Here is a 7,989-nt window from a genome sequence, read left to right on the forward strand (position 1 = left end):
GCATATCAATTTCAGGAACAGTGAGAAACTGGGTACAAAAATTATGTTAAAGTTTACTTGTGTTTTAAAGTTATTGTTTTACTAAGTCATTTACTTTGTAAATTCAATTACTGATGAGATTCTAAGGGCTTTGCAATAAGTCAAGCAAACTGATGGCATGATCTAATGTTTTCTCATGACATTTAAAAGCTCATGTTTTGTTTGCAGGAATTGAATAAGAATTCTTTTAATCTACATGCTTGCCCAAAAAAAAAAAAAAATCACCAGCTGGCATCTCGGCTCATTTCAGCCTCTGTTGATGGAGATGGTGAATGGTCTTATTGTTCAAAAACAAGGAAACATCTAGTATAAAATGTCAATTAAATATGTTTTCTCACATAAGGGATTCCCCATACTGTGGTAAGTACAGTCTTGCTCTTTAAAAATGATTAAAAACTGACAGAAAAATATGTACAAAACCTGATCATCACAATCAGTGTCTCACTACAACAGAGGATTGTTTCATTTTTTTCTTCCCCTTCTTCAAGATGTCTGCTTGATAATAATGAAGAATGTCCTCATCTGAATGTCCTTGTTTCATATTTTTCACTGTCATATTGTTTTCAGGCCAGGAAGTTAGAAATGACACCGAAAAACAACATAGGCCTATTATTCCTAATTCAGACAGACGTAAACAAAGAACAGAGATAATTTTGTCTATAATTACCCACCTGCAGAATTGGGTGCATTTGCTTTTTTGTTATAGTACACATAGCATAAGTCTAAAAATATCTGACTAGTCCACTGTTTATGTACAACCAAAGAGGGAAATGGAGACAGCTGATGGATTATGCATGTTTTTAATTAATTATCTGACTCCATAATAAAATCTTGAAATCTTCAATTAGAGAAGTATTATGATACCAGTGTTCCATTGAGACTGACTCATACAACAGCATATCTATGTCAAAATATTGCCTATTAAGAAATAGTTATACCTTTCAGATTTCTGACTATATGCAAGCCTAGGACTTTGGATTTTTATGTAAACATACAAGTATTAGTCTCTTATAGCTACTCTTTAAAACATATTTAATGTACCAATATTTTACTATTAGAAACAATAAAAGAGTAGAGTAGAGTTTATATGTATTAATCGGAACTCAAATACAAAGTATATGAAGATTAATAAGTGAAGATAACTTACACAAGTTTGGAGTATGTCTCAGGCATAGGATACATCGAGGGTAAAAGAATCTAAAAACAACCCAAGGTAACGGCCTCAGGATGTGGTAGAATGGTAAAACCTACCCCGTTATTGTAGAATGCATACCATTTACAGCCCCAAGCCTCTTTGAAGAGTCTCAAGACCAAACTAGAAATGGGAGAGGTACAATTTAGATAACCATCAGGTGAACCCCAAACTGGGTAGCTCACTAGGTTTGGCGTGGGAATAAAAAACCAAAACATTTCTCGCACACACCAGGTAGTCTCAGTATGTTAATGTGTAGGCATTGTGGAATAGAAAACTGTTTGCTGTCAATGTTGTTTCCTAAATCTCCTTGATACTTATTTACATTTCTGGCAGACACCCTTATCCAGAGAGCCTTACAATAGAGCAACTGAGGGTTAAGGGCCTTGCTCAGGGGTCCAGCAGCAGCTACAGCTTGGGGGACTTGGGATTTGAACTCTCAACCATCTGATCAGTAGCCTAACACCTTAACCACTAAGCTACCACATTTAGATTTACAACATTCACATTTATACAATTTACATTATTATAATTTACTGGGTTGTTGATTGGGAGCCTCCTTGTGGTCTAGCAGCAGGATCCTGCTCTCTCATTGCCATGGCCCGGTTTCAATTCCTGGGCAGAGACTTAACCCAGCCACTGAAGAGTTAACTCTCAGTGCCGGACCCAAGCCTGGATAAAATAGGAGGGTTGCATCAGAAAGGGCATCCGGCTGTGACAACCCAGAACAGGGTGCAGCTGAAAGAACAAGAATAACAACTGGGTTGTTGATTGGAAGATTGATGTTCAAACCCCAGCACCACCAAGCTGCCACTGTGGGGCCTTGAGCAAGTCCCCCACAAACACATTCAGTACATTCTGTAACAGAACCACACCACCAGGCAGGAGGGAACAAATCAGTCTGCCCTGGGGCCTTGACTCATAAAACACACAACAACAAAAAAATACATAATACATACACAGTAATGTAGAAACAATAACCAAAAAAGGACACGCTATCAACTAAAAATGTAGCATCCTACTAGCACAAACAAATAAAAATATCTGAATAACAATACAAATCAAAAACGTCCTACACTCTAATAAAGTGCCAAACAGCTGGAAGGGCAAATGTTTCCTGCAAGGCAGAAACTGTTAACAAAGAAGGCTTGCTTGGCTAATCAGGCTGACCAGATTAGCCAAACAAACATTAACATTCAAATGGAGACTGTAATTGTAGGGAAGGTGCCCCCTTCAGGTACACTTAATCTTTGCTGGGTACAGTGTCTCTACCAGGCCAGGAGAACCAACCACTGTCTCTACGATTGAACCTCCAGAAACAGTCTCAGGGGCTCCTTAATCACACCCCTGTAGCACTCACCATAAAGACACCTCATCCTCCCCATCTACTATAGTGTAAAAGACATTATGCATACAAGTACACCATGCCTCTACTCTTCCACACCAACACAGGTGGAAACAACAAGCCCTCAATCTCAAGAGTTCCAGCAGCACTGGATCATATGCAAACTGTTCTGTACAGGTGGCTGCTACCAACTTAATTGTCTTACCCAGAAATAGATGCAATATGCACACACAAGAACATGCTTGAGGACCACATGCCTTAACCTTGCCTACACACAGAAAACTGATGGCAGTATATACCAATGCTTGAAAAACCTAAATTGATGCACTTGAGACATTGGCGATTTAATCAGGCAATTCAAAATAGCAGGGCCGTTCTGTTCATAGAGCTCCTGGTAGGAATGCCAAAGCACATTCATCCCCAAAAAACATCAGGGACAACAACAACAACTGGGTTGTTGATTGGAAGATTGATGTTCAAGCCCCAGCACCACCAAGCTGCCACTGTTGGGCCTTTGAGCAAGTCCCCCAACACAAGCAAACCACCCCCCTCCCCCCCAAACAACATGCGTGACCCTGTGCACTGACCGCAACCCTCCAAGAATGGGATATACTAAGAAAGAATTTCACTGTGCAGTAATGTATATGTGACAAATAAAGGATACTTAGCTATTTATGATGTCACCACATTGTCACCATGAAATCTAAATTACACTGATACCAAACAAAAATGTGTGTGTTTTCTACATGTTTGTGTTTTCTTTATGTATTACCTCCCAACATATTTTAGACTGATGCTAATTCTTAGTCCGTGTCCTAGTGAACCAGTGTCAATGTCTTCAGTTACAGAAAATGTAAAAGCATCTCTGTAGGTCACTCTGGATAAAGGCATCTTTAAAGAGAAGGATGAACCCAGTCATGAGAATTATTTCAAATGATGCCTAATCCCAACAAACCCTCTCATATTCTCACATACTAAACATACATAGCAAATAAACCAGCTTCAAACTCCAAGATTTCCTATATAAGAGCGATAACTTTCCACCAAGTGCACACAGTTTATTCACACACATTCACAAACACATTCAGTACATTCTGTAACAGAACCACACCACCAGGCAGGAGGGAACAAATCAGTCTGCCCTGGGGCCTTGACTCATAAAACACACAACAACAAAAAAATACATAATACATACACAGTAATGTAGAAACAATAACCAAAAAAGGACACGCTATCAACTAAAAATGTAGCATCCTACTAGCACAAACAAATAAAAATATCTGAATAACAATACAAATCAAAAACATCCTACACTCTAATAAAGTGCCAAACAGCTGGAAGGGCAAATGTTTCCTGCAAGGCAGAAACTGTTAACAAAGAAGGCTTGCTTGGCTAATCAGGCTGACCAGATTAGCCAAACAAACATTAACATTCAAATGGAGACTGTAATTGTAGGGAAGGTGCCCCCTTCAGGTACACTTAATCTTTGCTGGGTACAGTGTCTCTACCAGGCCAGGAGAACCAACCACTGTCTCTACGATTGAACCTCCAGAAACAGTCTCAGGGGCTCCTTAATCACACCCCTGTAGCACTCACCATAAAGACACCTCATCCTCCCCATCTACTATAGTGTAAAAGACATTATGCATACAAGTACACCATGCCTCTACTCTTCCACACCAACACAGGTGGAAACAACAAGCCCTCAATCTCAAGAGTTCCAGCAGCACTGGATCATATGCAAACTGTTCTGTACAGGTGGCTGCTACCAACTTAATTGTCTTACCCAGAAATAGATGCAATATGCACACACAAGAACATGCTTGAGGACCACATGCCTTAACCTTGCCTACACACAGAAAACTGATGGCAGTATATACCAATGCTTGAAAAACCTAAATTGATGCACTTGAGACATTGGCGATTTAATCAGGCAATTCAAAATAGCAGGGCCGTTCCATTCATAGAGCTCCTGGTAGGAATGCCAAAGCACATTCATCCCCAAAAAACATCAGGGACAACAACAACAACTGGGTTGTTGATTGGAAGATTGATGTTCAAGCCCCAACACCACCAAGCTGCCACTGTTGGGCCTTTGAGCAAGTCCCCCAACACAAGCAAACCACCCCCCCAAACAACATGCGTGACCCTGTGCTCTGACCCCAACCCTCCAAGAATGGGATATACTAAGAAAGAATTTCACTGTGCAGTAATGTATATGTGACAAATAAAGGATACTTAGCTATTTATGATTTCACCACATTGTCACCATGAAATCTAAATTACACTGATACCAAACAAAAATGTGTGTTTTCTACATGTTTGTGTTTTCTTTATGTATTACCTCCCAACATATTTTAGACTGATGCTAATTCTTAGTCCGTGTCCTAGTGAACCAGTGTCAATGTCTTCAGTTACAGAAAATTTAAAAGCATCTCTGTAGGTCACTCTGGATAAAGGCATCTTTAAAGAGAAGGATGAACCCAGTCATGAGAATTATTTCAAATGATGCCTAATCCCAACAAACCCTCGCATATTCTCACATACTAAACATACATAGCAAATAAACCAGCTTCAAACTCCAAGATTTCCTATATAAGAGCGATAACTTTCCACCAAGTGCACACAGTTTATTCACACACACATTCACAAACACATTCAGTACATTCTGTAACAGAACCACACCACCAGGCAGGAGGGAACAAATCAATCTGCCCTGGGGCCTTGACTCATAAAACACACAACAACAAAAAAATACATAATACATACACAGTAATGTAGAAACAATAACCAAAAAAGGACACGCTATCAACTAAAAATGTAGCATCCTACTAGCACAAACAAATAAAAATATCTGAATAACAATACAAATCAAAAACGTCCTACACTCTAATAAAGTGCCAAACAGCTGGAAGGGCAAATGTTTCCTGCAAGGCAGAAACTGTTAACAAAGAAGGCTTGCTTGGCTAATCAGGCTGACCAGATTAGCCAAACAAACATTAACATTCAAATGGAGACTGTAATTGTAGGGAAGGTGCCCCCTTCAGGTACACTTAATCTTTGCTGGGTACAGTGTCTCTACCAGGCCAGGAGAACCAACCACTGTCTCTACGATTGAACCTCCAGAAACAGTCTCAGGGGCTCCTTAATCACACCCCTGTAGCACTCACCATAAAGACACCTCATCCTCCCCATCTACTATAGTGTAAAAGACATTATGCATACAAGTACACCATGCCTCTACTCTTCCACACCAACACAGGTGGAAACAACAAGCCCTCAATCTCAAGAGTTCCAGCAGCACTGGATCATATGCAAACTGTTCTGTACAGGTGGCTGCTACCAACTTAATTGTCTTACCCAGAAATAGATGCAATATGCACACACAAGAACATGCTTGAGGACCACATGCCTTAACCTTGCCTACACACAGAAAACTGATGGCAGTATATACCAATGCTTGAAAAACCTAAATTGATGCACTTGAGACATTGGCGATTTAATCAGGCAATTCAAAATAGCAGGGCCGTTCCGTTCATAGAGCTCCTGGTAGGAATGCCAAGGCACATTCATTCCCGAAAAACATCAGGGACTAAGCCTCACAAGCTGCAAGAAATATCCCTTACCACCAGGACCCCAAACTACATGGCTAATTGCCACAGTACTATCACAGTAATATCCACTATATACCCAATAAATATCATTAAGCAACCTGAGTTGTGAGCCATTGTCAATATGGTGGTAGCTAGTCTTCCAAGGGTTGATCAGATCATGGCTGTCTGATACCGGCTACAAATAACCAAGCCCTTATGAACAGGCTGGGTACAAAGCTGGTGAAGAGAGTTCTGCAGACACTTTGAGTTTGAGTTAAGACATTCAAGCTATAACCGCCTGACTGTGCACCCCTTTGCACGCTGTACTAAAACCCATTCGCCACAGGGTTGGATTGACCTCGCCTCTTTGCTCCTCTGCTCTCAGTGAAATGCCTCACTACAAACTTCTAGTAGCTTGGAATCATTTTGATGGCAGAGTTATTGTTTTAATTTATGACAAAGGCCACTATCCATCATGTATTAAAGAACTTCAGCATTTGAAATGGAATTAGGTGCTTAATTTTCTCAAGGAGGCCCAGAAGAACAAAGAAAAACTCCAACAAAGTTGCCTGCTGAATCCTAGAGAAGAATGACTCACTACAGGGTAACATAGGAGTCAGAGAGTTCATACAATTCTTGCAGAGCAGAAGTTATTTTATCGGAATCTCCAGATTCTGTGGCAAACCAGTGTTGAATTTCCTCCCATGCCTCACCTGCTAGATGATCAACCAAAAAAAAAGCCACTGATAAATGATGGGTGTGGATGCAAGCTTGCGCTTCTTCACTTTTAAAGGTCAGACATTTACGATCCCTTGGTATAATTACAAGACTCTCAACAGAAGTTCTATCAGGACCAACTGGTTGACTAGTAGGAGGTAAAAGGAGGTCACTAGAAGGGTTCACTAGAGGACTAAGCAGAGCAGCATGGTCCTGCTCATGTCACAACTTCTAATTATCTGCCTTTAGTTGAGCCACAAGATTCCCTAATTCTTATAACTCCTCTTCCATTATCAAATACCATTTACAAACACTGGGCAAGCTCCACACCACTGAAGTAAACAAGGTAAAAGAGCAAATACTGGAATGCTCCAATGATGCTGCTGCCTTGTTCCCAACCAACAAATCCAATACAATCCAATACAAACACAAAGATACTCTCTCTCACACACAGACCCAATACTAAATACATACATACAATACAAAAATCAATATGGATTCATGTCTCTGCTCAAGAGTCCCCCCAGTTGCACCAAACTGTGGCAAAGTGGGGTAGAAAGAAATCATATACAGGGAAATATTAGTCAATCATCCAAAAGGCCACAAAGCTTTGTTGTTTCAAAAGAGAATCAGAGATGTCATAATATAATACAATCATAAATAATGCAATTCTTCATATAAACACTTAAAAAATCATACAACCTAAAAAGACTGTAAGCATTTGGTTGATTAGATTAAGATGGAAATATTTCACCGCCAAGTGTACATAGCTTATTAGCATAACAGAAGCATGATTACCAGAAAGGAAAAGTGCTTCACTGCCTGCCCTTGAGCCTTAAATCCTAAAACATACAGAGAAAATAAAACAAAAACAACCACACAATAACCACAAAGCTCGGGAATACCAGCTAACCAACTGCTTAATCCAGCTAAAACAAAACAAAAATAAATCACAACTCAGGTGAACTTTCAGATCTGGATATTAAACCTCAGCTATGTGACTCATATCTCAATGATATGCAAACTATAACCCTACTACATAACCCTAAAGAACACGCTAGTTCCGAGTAGAACTAATAATAACACCAGAAAGTTCCTCAAAC

This window comes from Hemibagrus wyckioides, linkage group LG17, assembly GCF_019097595.1.
Source record: "Hemibagrus wyckioides isolate EC202008001 linkage group LG17, SWU_Hwy_1.0, whole genome shotgun sequence".
Lineage (NCBI taxonomy): Eukaryota > Metazoa > Chordata > Actinopteri > Siluriformes > Bagridae > Hemibagrus > Hemibagrus wyckioides.